A 22,180-nucleotide genomic window follows, 5' to 3' on the forward strand; every position below is an offset into this window, starting at 1 on the left:
ATATCCATGTATTAGCTCTTCATGGATCCAATGGGTGAAATATAATAATAGACAAAATTATGGCCAAGATTTGAAAAGGGTTTTGGCATGGCCAAGTTCTCATTATTCAAATTACCCTTGGTCATTTTTTTTCTTCTTAGGGAATATTGTAGTTCATGATGTCGTGGCAATTTTACTTTATTTCTGATTTGTTTATGCATTTTTTTTATTTATAAATCTAAAAGATGTATGTGTTAATGTAGTATAAGGAAATGCTAAAGTTTTAGACAAAGAGTTAAACCTTCTTTGGCTAGGTTTTCTTGGGATGGTATTTGATATGCTAGTAGCATTTCACATAAATTTGATTCAGAGTAAGTGTACATACAACATACTTATGCCTTTTTTTTTTTTTATTACTTTTCTAACACATTGAGAGTCTCAATGTGTGGTGGGTATATTGTGAAAAAAATTACTACATATTTTTTTACAAATTATTGACATTAATGATAGGTCAAATGTTCGTACCACTATTAGCTACTATAATGTCAACCATTAAAGACAATATATATGAAGCAGAAGTAAAAGGAAACTATTTTATGTTGTTGACTTTGAAAACGGTGCATCCAAATAACAAAGAATTTCGTTCCTATGATATTGCGAGAACTTTGGATAAGCAGTATGTGTTAGCTGACAATCACAGTTTTGTAAAATATGGACAACATATAATATTTTTTTAACTCCACCTGAGCCTACAAGATTGGATACAACAACACCAACTTGTAATCAGACCAACACTTAACCAAGAATTGATATCAATTCTACGGTATTTTTGTAATACATATTTCATTTACTTTTTAATTTTGTTTTTATATATTTTTATTTAGTTAATATTTCCTATCCGGTGACATGTTTGAAGCTATTCAATACTTGGTATCATCAAAAAAGCTAGTAGATGGATTTGGTATGGATAATGTAGCAGTGGTGAACGGTACTAGGAAATTACAAGATTATGTGATGACAATAGGGCACTAGATCTTAAGTTTATCCATAATATATTGCACGTGTGTTACACGACATTTTGAACAACTACTATGGGCTTGAAATAAATCAAACTAATGATTTCAGATTGCTTATTGATGTTTTAAGGGATCCACAAGCATTTCATGAGTAAGATTATTCATATAATATATTTTATTTATTGTTTTAATTTATATTAATTATTAATTGTTGATTTTATTTGTTGTATAGTGATGTTTTCATGACCATACATAAGCATCCCTTATTTATGACCCCTTATTGGCATACTACTTTTCGTTTGCTCGCCCACATATCTCTTCTTCAATATAGCAGATCATCAAACGTGTGGGCCTTTAGGAGGACTTTGGAACATATTTCCACATGATATCCATGTATTAGCTCTTCATGGACCCAATGGATGAAAAATAATAATACACCAAATTATAACCAAGAATTGAAAAGGGTTTTGGCTTGCCCAAGTTCTCATTATTCAAATTACCCTTAGTCATTTTTTTTTCTTCATGGGAAATCTTCTATCTCATGATGTCGTGGCAAGTTTAATTTATATCTGATTTATTTATACATTATTATTTTTTTATACATCTAAAAGATGTATGTGTTAATGTAATGTAGGGAAATGCTCAAGTTTTAGACAAAGAGTTAAACCTTCTTTGGCTTGGTTTTCTTGGGATGGTATGCTATATGCTACTAGCATTTCACATAAATTTGATTAACAGTAAGTGTTACATACAACATACCTATCCCATTTTTATTTTTTTTTATTAACTTTTCTAACACATTGAGAGTGTCATTGTGCAATGGATAGGTTGTGAAAAAAATTACTACATATTTTTTTACGAATTATTGATATTAATGACAGGTTTAACGTCTTTAGCACTATCAGCTACTATAATATCAAACATATTAAAGACAATATATATGCAGCAGATGCAAAAGGAAACTATTTTAGGTTGGTGACTTTCAAAACGGTGCATCCAAATAACAGAGAATTTCTTTCATATGATATTGCGAGAACTTTGGATAAGCAGTATGTGTTAGCTGGCAATCATAGTTTTCTAAAATCTGGACAACGTATAATATTTTGTTAACTCCACATCAGCCTACAAGATTGGGTACGACAACACCAACTTGTAATGGAACATAGACTTAACCAAGAATTGACATCAATTCTATAGTATTTTTGTAATACATATTTTATTTACTTTTTAATTTTTTTTATTTTATATATTTTTATCTAGTTAATATTTCCTATCTGGTGAAATGTGTGAAGCTATTCAATACTTGGTATCATCAAAGAAACTGGAAGATGGATTTGGTATGGATAATGTAGCAGTGGTGAACGGTAGAGGAAATTGACAAGATTATGTGATGACAATATGAGACTAGATCTTAAGTTTATCCATAATAATATTGCACGTGTGTTACACGACATTTTGAACAACTGCTATAGGCTTGAAATAAATCAAACTAATGATTTCAGATTACTTATTGATGTTTTAAGGGATCCACAAGCATTTCAAGAGTAAGATTATTCATATATTAATTTTTATTTATTGTTTTAATTTATATTAAATATTAGTTGTTGGTTTTATTTGTTGAACAGTGATGTTTTCATGACCATACATAAGCATCCCTTATATATGACCCCTTTATGTCGTACTACTTTTCGTTTGTTCGCCCACATATCTCTGCTTCAATATAGTTGATCATGTAACGTGTGGCCCTTTAGGAAGACTTTGACACATATTTCCACAGGATATCCATGTATTAGCTCTTCATGGACCCAATGGATGAAAAATAATAATATACCGAATTATAGGCAAGAATTGAAAAGAGTTTTAGCATGGCCAAGTTCTCATTATTCAAATTACCCTTGGTCATTTTTTTTCTTCATGGGGAATCTTCTAGCTCATGAGGTCATGACAAGTTTAATTTATTTCTGTTTTATTTATACATTATTCTTTATTTTATAAATCTAAAAGATGTATGTGTGAATGTAATGTAGGGAAATGCTCAAGTTTTAGACGAAGAGTTAAACCTTCTTTGGCTTGGTTTTCTGGGGATGGTATTCTATATGCTACTAGCATTTCACATAAATTTGATTAACAATAAGTGTTACATACAACATACTTATGCCATTTTTTTATTTTTTTTATTAACTTTTCTAACACATTGAGACTCTCAATGTGTAGTGGATAGATTGTGAAAAAAATTGCTATATATATTTTTACGAATTATTGATATTAATGACATATTTAATGTCCATAGCACTATCAGCTACTATAATGTCAAACATGTTAAAGACAATATGTATAAAGCAGAAGCAAAAGGAAACTATTTTAGGTTGGTGACTTTGAAAACGGTGCATCCAAATAACAGAGAAATTCATTCCTATGATATTGCAGCAACTTTGGATAAGTTGTATGTGTTAGTTGGCATTGATAGTCTCAATGTGCAGTGGATAGATTGTGAAAAAAAAATTAATATTTTTTTTATGAATTATTGATATTAATAATAGGTTTAAAGTTTGTAGCATTATCAATTACTATAATATCAAACATATTAAAGACAATATATATGAAGCAGAAGCAAAAGGTAACTGTTTTAGGCTTGTGACTTTGAAAACGGTGCATCTAAATAACAGAGAATTTCGTTCCTATGATATAGCGGGAACTTTGGTTAAGCAATATGTGTTAACTGGTAATCATAGTTTTGTAAAATCTGGACAACGTATAATATTTTTTTAACTCCACATCAGCCTACAAGATTGGATACGACAACACCGACTTGTAATTGGACATAGAGTTAACCAAGAATTGATATCGATTATACGGTATTTTTGTAATACATATTTTATTTAGTTTTTAGTTTTTTTTTTTTTATATATTTATATTTAGTTAATATTTCCTATCCGGTGACAAGTTTGAAGCTATTCAATACTTGGTATCATCAAAGAAGCAGGAAGATGGATTTTGTATGGATAATGTAGCAGTGGTGAACGGTAGAGAGAAAATTATAAGATTATGTACTGACAATATGGGACTAGATCTTAATTTTATCCATAATAATATTGCACGTGTGTTACACGACATTTTGAACAACTGCTATGGGCTCCAAATAAATCAAACTAATGATTTCAGAGTGCTTATTGATGTTTTAAGGGATCAACGAGCATTTCATGAGTAAGATTGTTTATATATTAATTTTTATTTATTTTTTTAATTTATATTAAATATTAATAGTTGGTTTTATTTGTTGTACAGTGATGTTTTCACGACCATACATAAGCATTCCTTATTTATGACCTCTTCTTGTCGTACTACTTTTCGTTTGCTCGCCCACGTATCTCTACTTCGATATAGCATATCATCAAACCGGTTGGCCTTTAGGAGGTCTTTGGCACATATTCTACAGGATATCCATGTATGAGCTCTTCATAGACCCAATGGGTGAAAAATAATAATAGACCAAATTACAGCCAAAAATTGAAAAAGGTTTTAGCATGGCCAAGTTCTCATTATTCAAATTACCCTTGGTCATTTTTTTTCTTCATGGGGAATCTTGTATCTCATGATGTGGTGGCAAGTTTAATTTATTTATGTTTTATTAATAAATTGAAAAGATGTATGTGTTAATGTAATGTAGGGAAATGCTCAAGTTTTAGACGAAGAGTTAAACCTTCTTTGGTAGGTTTTCTTAGGATGGTATTTGATATGCTACTAGCATTTCACATAAATTTGATTAAGATTAAGTGTTACATACAACATACTTATGCCTTTTTTTTTTTATTAACTTTTCTAACACATTCAAAGTCTCAATGTGCAGTGGATAGATTGTGAAAAAAATTACTATATATGTTTTTTATGAATTCTTCATATTAATGAAAGGTTTAACATTCATAGCACTATCAGCTACTATAATGTTAAACATATTAAAGACAATATATATGAATCAGAAGCAAAATGAAACTATTTTAGATTAGTGACTTTGAAAAAGGTGCATCCAAATAGCAGAGAATTTCGTCCCTATGATATTGCAGGAACTTTGGATAAGAAGTATGTTTTAGCTGGCTATCATAGTTTTGTAAAATCTGGACAACGTATAATTGTTTTTTAACTCCACATCACCCTACAATATTGGATACGACAACACCAACTTGTAATCGGACCTATACTTAAGTAAGAATTGATATCAATTCTATAGTATTTTGTAATAAATACTTTATTTACTTTTTAACGTTTTTTATTTTATATGGTAACATGTTTGAAGCTATTCAATCTTTGTGTCATCAAAGAAGCTAGAAGATTAATTTAGTATGGATAAGGTAGAAGTGGTATACGGTAGAGGGAAAATTACAAGATTATGTGATGATAATATGGGACTAGATCTTCAGTTTATCCATAATAATATTACACGTGTGTTACACGACATTTTGAACAACTGTTATGGGCTCGAAATGAATCAAACTAATGATTTCAGATTGCTTATTGATGTTTTGAGGGATCCACAACCATTTGATGAGTTAGATTATTCATATATTAATTGTTATTTATTGTTTTAATTTATATTAATTATTAATTGTTCGTTTTATTTGTTGTACACTGATGTTTTCACGACCATACATAAGCATCCCTTATTTATCACCCCTTCTTGCCGTACTACTTTTGGTTTACTCGCCCACGTATCTCTGCATCAATAGAGCATATCATCAAACGTATTGGCCTTTAGGAGGACTTTGGAAAATATTTCTGTAGAATATCCATGTATTAGCTCTTCATGGACCCAATGGGTGAAAAATAATAATATACCAAATTATAACCAAGAATTGAAAAGGATTTTGGCATGACCAAGTTCTCATTATTCAAATTACCGTTGGTCGTGTTTTTTCTTCATGGAGAATCTTGTACCTCATGATATCGTGACAATTTTAATTTATTTCTGATTTATTTATACATTATTATTTTTTTTATAAATCTAAAAGATGTATGTGTTAATGTAGTATAGGGAAATGCTCAAGTTTTAGACAAAGAGTTAAACCTTCTTTGGCTTGGTTTTCTTGGGATGGTATTCGATATGCTACTAGCATTTCACATAAATTTGATTGAGAGTAAGTGTTACATACAACATACTTATGCCATTTTTTTATTTTTTTTATTAACTTTTCTAACATATTCAGAATCTCAATGTGTAGTGGATAGATTGTGAAAAAAATTGCTATATATTTTTTTACGAATTATCGATATTAATGACAGGTTTAATGTCCGTAGCACTATCAGCTACTATAATGTCAAACATATTAAAGACAGTATATATGAAACAGAAGCAAAAGGAAACTATTTTAGGTTAGTGAATTTGAAAATAGTGCATCCAAATAATAGAGAATTTCGTCCTTATGATATTGCGGGAACTTTGGATAAGCAATATGTGTTAGCTGACCATCATAGTTTTGTAAAATTTGGACAACGTATATTTGTTTTTTAACTCCACATCAGCCTACAATATTGGATATGACAACACCAAATTGTAATCAGACATTTGACATGTTTCAAGCTATTCAATACTTGGTATTATCAAAGAAGCTGGAAGATGGATTTGGTATGGATAATGTAGCAGCAGTGAACGGTAGAGGGAAAATCACAAGGTCATGTGATGACAGTATGGGACTAGATCTTCGATTTATCCATAATAATATTGCACGTGTCATGCACGACTTTTTGAATGACTGCTATGGGCTCGAAATGAATCAAACTAATGATTTCAAATTGCTTATTGATGTTTTAAAGGATCCACGAGCATTTCATGAGGAAGATTATTAATATATTAATTTTTATTTATTATTTAATTTATATTAATTATTAATTCTTGGTTTTATTTGTTGTACAATGATGTTTTTACGACTATACATAAGCATCCCTTATCTATGACCCCTTCTTGTTGTACTACTTTTCGTTTGCTCGCCCACGTATCTCTACTTCAATATAGCAGATCATCTAACCTATTGGCCTTTAGGAGGACTTTAGCAAATATTTCTATAGGATATCCATGTATTAATTTTTCATGGACCCAATGGGTTAAAAATAATAATAGACCATATTATAGCCAAGATTTGAAAAGGGTTTTGGCGTGGCCAAGTCTCATTATTCAAATTACCCTTGGTCATTTTTTGTTTTCATGGGAAATCTTGTAGGTCATGATGTCGTGGCAAGTTTAATTTTTTTTTTTTATTTGTACATTATTTTTTTTATTTATAAATCTAAAATATATATATATGTTTATGTAATGTAGGAAAATGCTTAAGTTTTAGTCAAATAGTTAAACCTTCTTTTGCTGGGTTTTTTTGGGGATGGTATTCCATATGGTACTATCATTTCACATAAATTTGATTAATAGAAAGTGTTTCATTCAACATACTTATGCCATTTTTTTATTCACTTTTCTAACACCTTGAGAGTCTCAATGTGCAGTGGATAGATTGTGACAAAAATTAGTATATATTTTTCTACGAATGATTGATATTAATGACAGGTTCAACGTTTGTTGCACTATCAGCTACTATATTGCCAGACATATTAAAGACAATATATATGAAGCAAAAGCAAAAGGAAACTATTTTATGTTGGTGACTTTGAAAGTAGTGCATCCAAACAATAGAGAACTTCGTTCCTATGATATTGCGGGAACTTTAGATAAGCAGTATATGTGAGCTGGCTATCATAGTTTTGTAAAATCTGGACAACGTATAATTGTTTATTAACTCCACATCAGCCTACAATATTGGATACATGATTACTACTCAAAAAGTGTTATTTCATAGCTTGTAATTAACTCTTTTAAACACTTTTGAGTAGTAGTTATCACCTTTTAACCCAATTAACATATTAAGGACCCTTGCAATCAATTCTAATCAAATTGTGTTAAGTTTTGGTGTTTTGATAGCTTTTTTATCACCAAAGCAATCCGAGATTGAGGTGAGTTCTTTGGAATCCATGGCAAAGCAATGGAAAGCTTAGAAACATGAAGAACCGAAGCTTTGAAGTCCTTTGCCATAAGCAAATACGGAATGCAAGGAGTATGGGCAGACTGTCGGAATGATGTAGCAAGGCTTGTGCACTTTAGTCAATGATCCGGACAACATATCCGGATAGGATATGCTATCGTCCAGGTGTGATGATCACGAGTGCCATGTGCTTCTCCCTAAGGGAGTCCAGATAGGGGAGTGCGTCACGTGTCCTCTTGGGGAATCAGGATGGAGTTGCTCCAGATAGCAATTTGTGCTCCGTGTCATCAGGGGGAGGGGTCCCTACACCATGCACACGCAGACGGTCACCCTTGCGACGTTCCATCTTCTTCGGATATCCCATATCCGGAATTCTGGCCGGGTGATGTTCCACCTTCTCCGGATCACCTTGAATGGCAAGTGCTAGGTGAGAGGTATGAGCCATTGCAAGATGCATTAGTGCGAGGGATTTAGTGTTTAAACCCATTAAAGGGAAGCATCTGTACCACACCGATTCGGAAAATAACTATATGTTAAATCCCCAATGCGAGGAAAAGAAACAAGTGACCGGAACTTCCTTTTTGTACAAGGAACCTGAGCCTAGTGATCTAAACTCCAAGAAACACTTTTCTTTGTAAGTAAAATCAGTTACTATTTTTGGTTAGTTTAAAACCAAACCTTTTTTACTCAAACATCTTTATGTTTTCTTTTAAAGCTAACCTTGAAATGAAAAGACACCAATTCATCTTTGAATTAATATCAATTGTGAAGTGAAAACCCATCTCAGTGAACGATCTTAGAGCCACTATGCTATAGTAGCTTTGTCTATGCTACCCTAGTTCATGGTGTAATAGGTTATAAATTTTGTTGATTACTCCCTGAGGACCAAAATCAAGGGACACCAGCTGGACATGAATCAGTTGATACACCAAATGGGAACGAATCAATACAACAACACAAACTTGTAATCAGACATAAACTTATGCAAGAATTGATATCAATTCTACGATATTTTTGTAATATATCTTTTATTTACTTTTTAATGTTTTTTTATTTTATATATTTTTATTTAGTTAATATTTCATATCCAGTGACATGTTTGAAGCTATTCAATACTTGGTATCATCAAAGAAGCTGGAAGATGGATTTGGTATGGATAATGTAGCAATGGTGAATAGTAGAGGGAAAATCACAAGGTCATGTGATGACAATATGTGACTAGATCTTCAGTTTATCCATAATAATATTGCAGGTGTCTTGCACGACTTTTTGAACGACTGCTATGGGCTCGAAATGAATCAAACTAATGATTACAGATTGCTTATTGATGTTTTAAGGGATCCACGAGCATTTCATGAGTAAGATTATTCATATATTAATTTTTATTTATTTTTTGAATTTATATTAATTATTAATTATTGGTTTTATTTGTTGTACAATGATGTTTTCACGACAATGCATAAGCATCCCTTATTGATGACCCCTTCTTATCGTACTACTTTTCGTTTACTCGCCCACGTATCTCTACTTCAATATAGCAGATCATCAAACATGTTGCCCATTAGGAGGACTTTGGCAAATATTTCTGCAGGATATCCATGTATTAGTTTTTCATGGACCCAATGGGTTAAAAATAATAATAGACCAAATTATAGCCAAGAATTGAAAAGGGTTTTGGCATGGCCAAGTTCTCATTATTCAAATTACCCTTGGTCATTTTTTGTTTTCATGCGAAATCTTGTAGCTCATGATGTCATGGCAAGTTTAATTTATTTCTGTTCTATTTATACATTAATTTTTTTTATATAAATCTAAAAGATATATGTGTTTATGTAATGTAGGGAAATGCTCAAGTTTTAGACAAAGAATGAAAGCTTCTTTTGCTTGGTTTTTTTAGGATGGTATTCCATATGGTACTATCATTTCACATAAATTTGATCAATAGAAAGTGTTGCATTCAACATATTTATGCCATTTTTTTATTAACTTTTCTAACACCTTAAGAGTCTCAATGTGCAGTGGATAAATTGTGAAAAAAATTAGTATATATTTTTTTACGAATGATTGATATTAATGACAGGTTTAACGTCTGTAGCACTATCAGCTACTATAATTTCAAACATATTAAGGACAATATATATGAAGCAAAAGCAAAAGTAAAACTATTTTAGATTGGTGACTTTCAAAACAGTGCATCTAAAGGACAGAGAATTTCGTTCCTATGATATTGCAGGAACTTTGGATAAGCAGTATGTGTTAACTGGCTATCATAATTTTGTAAACTTTGGACAACGTATAATTTTTTTTTAACTCCACATCAGCCTACAAGATTGGATACGACAACACAAACTTGTAATCGGACATTGACTTAAGCAATAATTGATTTCAATTCTATGGTATTTTTGTAATAAATATTTTATTTACTTTTTAATGTTTTTTTATTTTATATATTTTTATTTAGTTAAGATTTCCTATCTGGTGATATGTTTGAAGCTATTCAATACTTGGTATCATCAAAGAAGTTGGACGATGGATTTGGTATGGATAATGTAGTAGTGGTGAACGGTAAAGGGAAAATCACAAGGTCATGTGATGATAATATCGGACTAGATCTTTAGTTTATCCATAATAATATTGAACGTGTCTTGCACGAATTTTTGAACGACTGCTATGGGCTCGAAATGAATAAAACTACTGATTTCAGTTTGGTTATTGATATTTTAAGGTATCCACGAGCATTTCATGAGTAAGATTATTCATATTTTAAGTTTTATTTATTGTTTTAATTTATATTAATTCTTAATTGTTGGTTTCATTTGTTATACAGTGATGTTTTCACGACCATACATAAGCATCCCTTATTTCTGACCCCTTTGGCTTGGTTTTCTTGGGATTGTACTCCATATGCTAGTAGCATTTCACATAAATTTGACTGATAATAAGTGTTGCATACATCAAACTTATGCCAATTTTTTTTTATTAACTTTTCTAACACTTTGAGAGTCTTAATGTGCAGTAGATAGATTGTGAAAAAAAATACTATATTTTTTTTTACGAATGATTGGTATTAATAACAAGTTTAACATTCGTAGCACTATCAAATACTATAATGTCATACATATTAATGACAATATATATGAAGTAGATGGAAAAAGAAACTACTTTAGGTTGGTGACTTTGAAAACAGTGCATCCAAATGATAGTGAATTTTGTTCCTATGATATTGCAGAAACTTTGGATAAGCAGTATGTTTTGGATGGCTATCATAGTTATGTAGAATTTGGACAGCGTATAATTGTTTTTGAGCACCACATTAGCCTACATGATTGGATCCAACAACACCAACTTATAATCGGACATAGACTTAACCAAGAATTGATATCAATTCTACGGTATTTTTGTAATAAACATTTTATTTACTTTTTAAAGTTTTTTTTATTTTATATATTTTTATTTAGTTAATATTTCCTATCGGGTGACATGTTTGAAGCTATTCAATACTTGGTATCATCAAAGAAGCTAGAAGATGGATTTTGGTATGGATAATGTAGCAATGGTGAACAGTAGAGGAAAAATCACAAGATTATGTGATGACAATATGGGACTAGATCTTCGGTTTATCCATAATAATATTGCACGTGTTTTACACAACATTTTTAACAACTGATATTGTCTCGAAATGAATCAAATTAATGATTTTAGATTGCTTATTGATGTTTTAAGGGATCCACGAGCATTTCATGAGTAAGATTATTCATATATTAATTTGTATTTATTGTTTTAATTTATATTAATTATTAATTATTGGTTTCATTTGTTGTACAGTGATGTTTTCACGACTATACATAAGCATCCCTTATTTATGACCCCTTGTTGTCGTACTACTTTTCATTTGCTCGCCCATGTATCTTTGCTTCAATATAGCAGATCATCAAATGTGTTAGCCTTTAGGAGAACTTTGGCACATATTTCTACAAGATATCCATGTATTAGCTTTTCATGGACCCAGTGGGTGAAAAATAATAATAGACTAAATTATAGCCAAGAATTGAAAAGGGATTTAGCATAGCCAAGTTCTCATTATTCAAATTACCCTTGGTTATTTTTTTTCTTAATGGGAAATCTTGTAGCTCATGATGCCATGGTAAGTTTAATTAATTTCTATTTTATTTATATATTATTTAGTTTTATAAATCTAAAAGATATATGTGTTAATGTAATGTTGGGAAATTCTCAAGTTTCAGACGAAGAATTGAACCTTCTTTAGCTTGGTTTTCTTGGGATGGTATTCCATATGCTACTAGCATTTCACATAAATTTGATTAATAGTAAGTGTTGCATTCAATATACTTATGCCAGTTTTTTTCTTTTGATTATGTTATGCGTATGTAAGTAAAATTCAACTGTTTGAATTAATACTTTATAAAAAAACATTAAAATATTGTGATGCATATTCCAATTATCTTCTTATTTAGTGGTGTTACTTGTGTATTATTTTGTTGTAAATCCCAAAACTTTACACTTACTAGATTTCTATTCTAACTTATCATAGAACACTGCATTATGTGAAGTCATTAGCTAGAAGCTTATGGTAGCAATTTTATTCCTAAATCCACACATTTCTTAAATTCAACTTCTTATCGTAGGTGTCTGAAGATGGTGGTATCTTAGAGTTTCATCTCAACGAGTTATCTAATCATATTTTGGAAATAAGAATGGTTTTGGAACTTCATTTGTTCTATGTGTGCAGTTAGTTATACGTGGTCATTTTTCCTCTATTTCCTAAACACTTTGCATTCAATGTACTTCATGATTTTTAGTAATTCCATGTTGGATTGAACTTTCATCTTCATGGGAATGAAAGCCACACACTAAGAGAATTTTACTGGAATTGATTTTGCTTAGCTTTTTGTTTCTGCTAATATCTTTTACTAGCAGTTTTGGATGGAGGGTTTCAAGAGAGTTAGATTATATTGTAGAAGTTGTTTGAAGTAATTCCTTGTTATTTTGGATCTTGCCATTACATAATACACAATAGGTATCTTTATCATCTTCTCTTCATTCATTTCAAATGAACAAGGACAATTGTTCTCTTTAAGGTTCTGTTTTTGCTTATTCTCATCTGCCTAGAAAAGGATGTGGCCTGTTGGTACGCAACCTTCGAGGTCCTGATCTGCTACTGTGCAAGTCCTATGCACTTTGAAATTTGGTTTATTTTCTACTTGCTTCTATTGATTTTGTTGTTGGGCAATCAAGGATAAACTTCCCCCTCAGGAACACATGTGGTTATATTTTTTATTCATCATTTTCTCGAATGATTCTAATTATCATTCATGATTATAATGAGAAACTTATCCTTTTCTGGTTGCTAGGACATGGAACCTAATGGGCATAGGAAAATGAGGAGAAGGAATCTTATTACTAAACAGAGTAGTAGTTCAAAGATCCTAACTATTTCCTTTTGTGGAAGATTTGACTACTCTTGCATGATTTTAGCTAAATAGTAAAAGTCATTTTCTTTTTATTTGCAAAAAAAAAAAAAAAAAAAAAATTCTTGCTTTGTAAGATACTAACTATTATTCACTCTTTATTTATCTCTTTATCCCAACTGATGGTACATGTTTTTTTTGTGGTGCCGCCAAATTCAATGCCTATGTTTGCTCTCCCATAAAATGTGCATCTTGGACTTTCCAACTCATTACCAAGTTTGCTATTTTAAATCGATTGATTGGAAATTGCTCTTTTGGCTTTATTTGATGACATGGATTGATTTGCCATTACAATCCTAGTACTATTAAAGATGAAGTTTGTTGATATGTCTAAATTACTATTGTAATTCTTCATATTGTTACCATTTATCATCCATACCTCTGTATCTTAAAGTTGATTGGGTTTAACTTAGAGTTCTTTCTAAACATGTACCTCTTACATAAGTGTAGAACATATCATTACATCAAAGTTTCTCTCATTAATCTTTAAGGCAAATTTCTGTTTTCCTTAATACTCTGAAAATTCCATGTCTTTACATATGATTGCATTGTATGCTAGATCTAGTCTTTGCCAAGGGTCTCTTACTTGGCAGCTTCCTTCCATTCTTATATGTATATCTTGCTGTGTAGGAGCTATAAGATCTCCTTCAGTAAATTTTTTGGACTAACATGGATGGTATTATGAAGAGCCTAGTTCATGTTTGGAAGTGTTATCTTATTGCACTTTGACTTGTGATCACTTAATTAAATTGATCATTGTTCTAGTCTTTTTAGGTAATAATGATTTCGTGGAATGAGTGGGATGTTATTCTAGTGCTTATCAATGTTTTAGCTTGTTTTTTTATGTGATTAATGACTCAATGGAGTGATGGGTTATCGTATGTTTATTGGTACTTGTCAGTTGGGCAAGTGGAGCCCTTGATCCAGGTAATAGTTTAGTTCGTATGGTGATCTGTGACCTCTGTGAAAAGGTGTGCATTTCTGAGTGTGATTTCTTCGACTTTGAGTTTTGTGATTGATATTTTTTCCAAAGTAATTATTTTAGTACATATGTTTTATATTGCTTTTGGTTGGGGATATGAGTGACAATTGTAGTTTTTCTTACTTATAGCTTACTTGAAGCACCTACAATATAAGTTAAAGTTAGAAGTTTATTTTGAAACAACCTACATCTTAAAATATTTGGTATAATATATGTAGTGCCAAAATGGTAGCCATGTCATTGCCAAATGGAAACCAAGATGAAATGGTTAGTCAAGTACATATATAAACATATGAAAGTTGTACCCTATTTAGTATATCTTGTAATAAATTTCCTTATTTTAGGAAGTAGATTAGTTGATTTTATAGACTAAGTTGTATTTTGTTAAAATATTGGCCAAATATGTGGGAAAATTTTGAAGTCAATGCTTCTCGTAATATTTTATAAATTTTAATGAGAATAAATGAAAAAAATAATATATGTTTGAAAACAAATAGAAAAGTTATTTGCAAGTTTTCAAATTTGATCTTAGAGTATAGTGATTTATCGATTCCAATCAAGCATTTGGCTTAATCTTATTGATTAATTATGCGATTAGCAATGTTGAGTGAGTCTGCTGTGTTGGTTGAGTGGCTTCAGATGCACATCATTCCCTATACCTTGTTGTTTTGCCTATTTCAAGTTTGCTATCATGAAAGAATGGGAGGTCCATGAATCAATATATAGGTTGAGATGAAGGCAAAGTTGGAAGACAAGTTTTTTCATGTTGATTATGACTAGGCATTGTTTTGTAAATTTCATCACCCACACAAATGCAAGACCAAAGTGTGTGTGCTTATAACACATTGCATGAGCAATCCTAAGATCTTGTGAAAGTACCTAAGTCAATCTCCACTCAAACCTTTGGAAGACCCATAATTTTTGGAATGGTATTCCATATGGTACTATCATTTCACACAAATTTGATTAATAGAAAGTGTTGCATTCAACATACTTATGCCATTTTTTTTTATTAACTTTTCTAACACCTTAAGAGTCTCAATGTGCGGTGGATAGATTGTGAAAAAAATTAGTATATATTTTTTTTACGAATGATTGATATTAATGACAAGTTTCATGTTTGTAGCACTATCAGCTACTATAATTTCAGACATATTAAAGATAATATATATGAAACAGAAGCAAAATGAAACTATTTTAGGTTGGTGACTTTGAAAATTGTGCATCCAAACGACAGAGAATTTCATTCTTGCAAAAACTTTGGATAAGCAGTATGTTTTCGATGGCTATCATAGTTATATAGAATCTGGACAGTGTATAATTGATTTTGAACACCACATCAGCCTAAGAGATTGGATCCAACAACACCAACGTGTAAGCGGACATAGACTTATCCAGGAATTGATATCGATTCTATGGTATTTTTATAATACATATTTTATTTACTCTTTAATGTTTTTTTATTTTATATATTTTTATTTAGTTAATAAATCCTATCTAGTGACATGTTTGAAGCTATTCAATACTGGGTGTCATCAAAGAAGCTGGAAGATGGATTTGGTATGGATAATGTAGCAGTGGTGAACGGTAGAGGGAAAATCACAAGGTCATGTGATGACAATATGAGACTAGATCTTCAGTTTATCCATAATAATATTGCACATGTCTTGCACGACTTTTTGAACGACCGATATGGGCTCGAAATGAATCAAACTAATGATTTCAAATTGCTTATTGATATTTTAAGGGATCCACGAGCATTTCATGAGTAAGATTCTTCATATATTAATTTTTATTTATTGTTTTAATTTATAATAATTATTAATTATTGGTTTTATTTGTTGTACAGTGATGTTTTCACGACCATACATAAGCATTCCTTATTTATGACCCCTTCTTGTCGTACTACTTTTCGTTTTCTCGCTCACGTATCTCTGCTTCAATATAGCATATCATCAAACTTGTTGGCTTTTAGAAGGACTTTGGCACAGATTTCTACAGGATATCCATGTATTGGCTCTTCGTGGACCTAATGGGTGAAAAATAATAATAGACTAAATTATAGCCAAGAATTGAAAAGGGTTTTGGCATGGCCAAGTTCTCATTATTCAAATTACCCTTGGTCATTTTTTTTCTTCATGGGGAATCTTGTAGCTCATGATGTCGTGACAAGTTTAATTTATTTCTGTTTTATTTATACATTATTTTTTTTTATATAAATCTAAAAGATGTATGTGTTAATGTAATGTAGGGAAATGCTCAAGTTTTAGACGAAGAGTTAAACCTTCTTTGGCTTGGTTTTCTTAGGATGATATTCTATATGCTACTAGCATTTCACATAAATTTGATTAACAGTAAATGTTACATACAACATACTTATGCCTTTTTTTTTTATTAACTTTTCTAACACATTCATAGTCTCAATTTGCAGTGGATAGATTGTGAAAAAAAAATTAAATTTTTTTTTATGAATTATTGATATTAATAACAGGTTTAAAGTCTGTACCATTATCAGTTACTTGAATATCAAACATATTAAAGACAATATATATGAACCAGCAGCAAAAGGAAATTGTTTTAAGCTTGTGACTTTGAAAACGGTGCATCTAAATAACAGAGAATTTCGTTTTAGCGATATGTGTTAGCTGGTAATCATAGTTTTGTAAAATCTAGACAACGTATAATATTTTTTTAACTCCACATTAGCCTACAAGATTGGATACGACAACACCAACTTGTAATCGGACATAGACTTAACCAAGAATTGATATCAATTCTACGGTATTTTTCTAATACATATTTTATTTACTTTTTCATGTTTTTTATTTTATTTGGTTAATATTTCCTATTCGGTGACATGTTTGAAGCAATTCAATACTTGGTATCATCAAAGAAGCTAGAAGATGGATATGGTATGGATAATGTAGCAGTGGTGAACGATAGAGGGAAATTACAAGTTATGTGATGACAATATGGGACTAGATCTTATGTTTATCCATAATAATATTGCATATGTGTTACACAATATTTTGAACAACTGTTATGGGCTCGAAATAAATCAAACTAATGATTTCAGATTGCTTATTGATGTTTTAAGGGATCCACGAGCATTTCATGAGTAAGATTATTCATATATTAATTTTATTTATTGTTTTAATTTATATTAATTACTAATTGTTGGTTTTATTTATTGTACAATGATGTTTTCATGACTATACATAAGCATCCCTTATTTATGACCCCTTCTTGCCGTACTACTTTTCGTTTGCTCGCCCACGTATCTCTGCTTCAATATAGCAGATCATCAAACGTGTGGGCCTTTAGGAGGACATTGTCACATATTTCTGTAGGATATCCATGTATTAGCTCTTCATGGACGCAATGGATGAAAAATAATAATAGACAAAATTAAAGCCAAGAATTGAAATAGGTTTTGGCATGGCCAAGTTCTCATTATTCAAATTACCCATGGTAATTTTTTTTCTTCATGGGGAATCTTGTAGCTCATGATGTCGTGGCAAGTTTAATTTATTTCTGTTTTATTTATACATTATTTTTTTTTTATCAATCTAAAAGATGTATGTGTTAATGTAACGTAGGGAAATGCTCAAGTTTTAAACGAAGAGTTAAACCTTCTTTGGCTTGGTTTTCTTGGGATGGTGTTCTATATGCTACTAGCATTTCACATAAATTTGATGAACAGTTAGTGTTACATATAACATACTTATGCCATTTTTTTTTATTAACTTTTCTAACACATTGAGAGTCTCAATGTGCAGCGGATAGATTGTGAAAAAAATTTAACATATAATTTTTTTTATGAATTATTGATATTAATGACAGGTTTAACGTCCGTAGCATTATCAGCTACTATAATATCAAACATATTAAAGACAATATATATAAAGCAGAAGCAAAAGGAAACTGTTTTAGGCTTGTGATTTTGAAAACGGTGCATCTAAATAACAGAGAATTTCGTTCCTGTGATATTATGAGAACCTTGGATAAGCGGTATGTGTTAGCTGGTAATCATAGTTTTGTAAAATCTGGACAACGTATAATATTTTTTTTAACTCCACATCAGCCTACAAGATTGGATAGGACAACACCAACTTGTAATCAGACATAGACTTAACCAAGAATTGATATCGATTCTACGATATTTTTATAATACATATTTTATTTACTTTTTAATGCTTTTTTATTTTATATATTTTTATTTAGTTAATATTTCCTATCCGGTGACATGTTTGAAGCTATTCAATACTGTGTATCTTCAAAGAAGTTGGAAGATGGATTTGGTATGGACAATGTAGCAATGGTGAATGGTAGACGGAAAATCACAAGGTCATGTGATGACTATATGGGACTAGATCTTTAGTTTATCCATGATAATATTGCACGTGTCTTGCATGACTTTTTGAATGACTGTTATGGGCTCGAAATGAATTAAACTAATGATTTTAGATTGCTTATTGATGTTTTAAGGGATCCACGAGCATTTCATGAGTAAGAATATTCATATATTATTTTTATTGATTATTTTAATTTATATTAATTATTAATTGTTGGTTTGATTTGTTCTACAGTGATGTTTTCATGACCATATGTAAGCATTCCTTATTTATGACCCCTTCTTGCTATACTACTTTTCGTTTGCTCGCCCGTGTATCTTTGCTTCAATATAGCATATCATCAAACGTGTTAGCCTATAGAAGGACTTTGGCACATATTTCTATAGGATATCCATGTATTAGCTCTTCATGGACCAAATGGGTGCAAAATAATAATAGACGAAATTATAGCCAAGAATTGAAAAGGGTTTTGGCATGGCCAAGTTCTCATTATTCAAATTACCCTTGGTCATTTTTTTTTCTTCATGGGGAATCTTGTAGCTCATGATGTTGTGGCAATTTTACATTATTTCTGATTTATTTATACATTTTTTTTTATAAATCTAAAAGATTTATGTGTTAATGTAGTATAGGAAAATGCTCATGTTTTAGACGAAGAGTTACACCTTCTTTGGCTAGGTTTTCTTGGGATGGTATTCGATATGCTACTACCATTTTCAAAAAAAATTGATTAAGAGTAAGTGTTACATACAACATACTTAATTCATTTTTTTTATTTTTTTATTAACTTTTCTAACACATTGAGAGTCTCAATGTGCAATGGATAGATTGTGAAAAAAATTACTATATATTTTTTTACGAATTATTGATATTAATGAAAGGATTAATGTCCGTAGCAGTATTGACTACTATAATGTCACACATATTAAAGACAATATATATGATGCAGAAGTAAAAGGAAACTATTTTAGGTCGGTGACTTTGAAAACGCTGCATCCAAATAACAGAGAATTTCGTTCCTATGATATTGCAGGAACTTTGGATAAGCAGTATGTGTTAGCTGGCAATCATAGTTTTGTAAAATCTGGACAACGTATAATATTTTTTTAACTCCATATCAGCTTACAAGATTGTATACGACAACACCAACTTGTAATCAGACATAGACTTAACCAATAATTGATATCAATTCTTCGGTATTTTTGTAATACATATTTTTTATTTTATATATTTTTATTTGGTTAATATTTCCTATTCGGTCACATGTTTGAAGCAATTCAATATTTGGTATCATCAAAGAAGCTGGAAGATGGATTTGGTATGGATAATGTAGCAGTGGTGAACGGTAGAGGAAAATTACAAGATTATGTAATGACAATATGGGACTAGATCTTAAGTTTATCCATAATAATATTGCACGTGTGTTACATGACATTTTGAACAACTGCTATGGGCTCGAAATAAATCAAACTAATGATTTCAGATTGCTTATTGATGTTTTAGGGGATCCACAAGCATTTCATGAGTAAGATTATTCATATATTGATTTTTATTTATTGTTTTTATTTATTTTAATTATTAATTGTTTGTTTTATTTGTTGTATAGTGATGTTTTCACGACCATACATAATCATCCCTTATTTATGACCCCTTCTTGTCATACAATTTTTCATTTGCTCGCTCACATATCTCTGCTTCAATATAGCAAATCATCAAACGTATGGGCCTTGAGGAGGACTTTGGCACATATTTCTGCTAGATATCCATGTATTAGCTCTTCATGGACCCAATGGGTGAAAAATAATAATAGACCAAATTATAGCCAAGAATTGAAATGGGTTTTGGCATGGCCAAGTTCTCATTATTCAAATTACCCTTTGTCAGTTTTTTTCTTCATGGGGAATATTGTAGCTGATGTTGTGGCAATTTTACTTTATATTTATGCATTATTTTTTTTTTTATAAATCTAAAAGATGTATGTGTTAATGTATTATAAGGAAATGCTAAAGTTTTAAATGAAGAGTTAAACCTTCTTTGGCTAGGTTTTCTTGGGATGGTATTTGATATGCTACTAGAATTTCACATAAATTTGATTAAGAGTAAGTGTTACATACAACATACTTATGCCATTTTTTTTATTAACTTTTCTAACACATTGAGAGTCTAATTACTACTCAAAAAGTACTATTTCATAGCTTGTAATTAACTCTTTTAAACACTTTTTAGTAGTAGTTATCACATTTTAACCCAATTAACATATTAAGGACCCTTGCATTTAATTCTAATCAAATTGTGTTAAGTTTTGGTGTTTTGATAGCTTTTTTTATCACCAAAGCAATCCGAGTTTGAGGAAAGTTCTTTGGAATCCATAAGCAAATCCAAAATACAAGGAGTATGGGATCCTACACATTCCACCCGAGAAGGAATTACATCCGGCTGCCGCCACATTCCATCCGGCTGCCCCACATTCCACCTGGTAGGAATTCCATCTGGAATTCTACTCCGCCGCCATTCCACCCAGATGTCTTACACCCGGAATTCAGGAGCCGGATGGGAGAGGAGGGCTTTCTAACTTCTCCGGATATACATATCCGGATCCTCTAATAGCGCTCACCTGAAGAATTGCGCAGCCATTTTGCACAGTGCCACAGTGTTCTCCTGAAGCTTCCCGATATGTGCGACCGATATCTTTAGATATTTATCTTTAGATATTTTGCTTTAGATATTTGATGTCTAAATCCCCAAACTCTCCTTATAACCCACCTATCATAGGATTCCTTAGTCTTTAACTAAGAACAAAGGGTGAATAACCCCTTATATATAGTTTGTAAAGATCTTGTATCGAGGGTACAAGTTTTGGAAGGAAGTAAAATACAGAGCCTTTGCTCTACCTTACCTATTTGTTTTGATTGTTTATATTCATTTAATTTTTCTTACTAGCCAAACAAGCTCTGAGGATGTTTCCTCAGAGAATGAGTGGCTAGACTTTTAGTTCCTTGGAGCTAAGGTTGTCGGGAAAGGTTCCAAGTGCAAGAATTAATAGCTTTGTGGTTTTAGCCATTAATGAAGAGAAAGTGTGATCCTTTAATGATTTCTATGTTTTTAGTTAACTTAAAACGCCTTTAAATCACCTAGGCCAACACTTGGTAAGGCAAGTGATCTCCATCCATTGAGATGCACTAGTTTATCTCTTGCGAGCCTTTGGTAGGTGGTTTGAAGGTAGGATTTTCTAGAATAGCCAACACTTGGTAAGCTTTTGGAGTCCAAGGAGACATCCATTAGTTATCTCTTGCGAGCTTTTGACGGGTAATCCAAGGTTAAAGATCACCTTGAATGGCAA

Source organism: Vitis vinifera, chromosome 17 (genome assembly GCF_030704535.1).
Source record: "Vitis vinifera cultivar Pinot Noir 40024 chromosome 17, ASM3070453v1".
Classification (NCBI taxonomy): domain Eukaryota; kingdom Viridiplantae; phylum Streptophyta; class Magnoliopsida; order Vitales; family Vitaceae; genus Vitis; species Vitis vinifera.